Source organism: Palaemon carinicauda, chromosome 20 (assembly GCF_036898095.1).
Source record: "Palaemon carinicauda isolate YSFRI2023 chromosome 20, ASM3689809v2, whole genome shotgun sequence".
NCBI classification, from domain to species: Eukaryota; Metazoa; Arthropoda; class Malacostraca; order Decapoda; family Palaemonidae; genus Palaemon; species Palaemon carinicauda.
In genome coordinates this window covers 106,718,140-106,718,483 of record NC_090744.1, presented here as the reverse complement: position 1 = coordinate 106,718,483, position 344 = coordinate 106,718,140, and the positions used below count along the sequence as shown (strand labels likewise).

General features: G+C 33.7%; 1 protein-coding gene across 1 annotated transcript in view; it reads left to right on the top strand.

Annotated features, from left to right (window-relative positions):
• Positions 1–307: 307 nt before the first annotated feature.
• The window catches only part of LOC137659580 (blastula protease 10-like), a 12,823-nt gene continuing 12,786 nt past the window's right edge, over positions 308–344 (top strand). The window contains exon 1 of the mRNA XM_068394429.1: positions 308–344. This exon is cut by the window's right edge and continues 55 nt beyond it. The gene's annotated coding sequence lies outside the window, so the exon portion shown is untranslated.

Below are 344 nucleotides of genomic sequence, written 5' to 3'. Positions count from 1 at the left end.
TCGATAAAATTCTCTTCTTTTCGTCTTTTATTTTTGATGAAAATTCTCTTCTTTTTGTCTTACATTTTCGATGAAAACGCTAATTATGATAATAATGATACAAACAGCACCAACAATAGCAACACCACTATCATATGCACTACCATGAACGCGAGAACAAAAAACTAATTACTAGACAGATTTTCGAATAGTCAGCATTTTATCTTCTGTTTACAAAAGCGAAATCCAATTGCTTCCGCAAGGCACGTTCACTCTATCAACACGAGATACAGTAAAAGAAAATATGACACATAACTTGTATGAAATCTCACTCAGTTTCCATTGGGCGTTGTTAAGGGTGTCAA